Raw genomic sequence first — 643 nt, 5'->3', positions numbered from 1 at the left:
TCTAAACACTGAACTTACAACTAAATTCTTACAGCAGTTAGCTACCACGTTTGTAGTGTTGAAGTTAGCCTCAGTGTAGTTCGTTTTTAGTTGTATTTTCTCCAGGTTTCTCCGTTTTTCACAGTTTTCATCCTCTACAGCAGCGTAGCACTTCTGTCTCTCCACACACACACACAGCAGCGGGGGAAAAAAACTTTCGCTCGCTCCCAGAGACGCGGGAGCAGGTGGGCGGGCCTACCTGCTGTCAGCTGATTGGCCAAACTAACCTGTCGGTCTATTTTGCCCTGGTAACTGAATTTTAACCCTTAGATAATCTCTCAAGTTGCATTTCAAAAATAAAATCACTCATTCAGATTTTTATAGGCTTTTCCTATTTTTAAACCTAGATCATTTCATCTGTGTTACACCCTCCCCTTCTGAAGGTATGCACGTCCCTGTGCATATGCAGGGTGACGACTGAGTCACAAGTTTGTTTATAGTGCCTAAGATGGTTGTGGCTGTATGTCTGAGTAATCAAATCCCTGAAGGGAACTTGCAAACGCCTCACTCAGACCTTGGAAGAGGGCATTCGCCACAAACAATAAAGGGCTACCTAATCTTGTGTAGTTTAATCTCTCAGGCTTTCCATGTGTTCTATGAGAGC

The sequence above is a fragment of the Micropterus dolomieu genome, linkage group LG04 (assembly GCF_021292245.1).
Source record: "Micropterus dolomieu isolate WLL.071019.BEF.003 ecotype Adirondacks linkage group LG04, ASM2129224v1, whole genome shotgun sequence".
Taxonomy (NCBI): domain Eukaryota; kingdom Metazoa; phylum Chordata; class Actinopteri; order Centrarchiformes; family Centrarchidae; genus Micropterus; species Micropterus dolomieu.
This window is presented reverse-complemented; position numbering follows the sequence as displayed.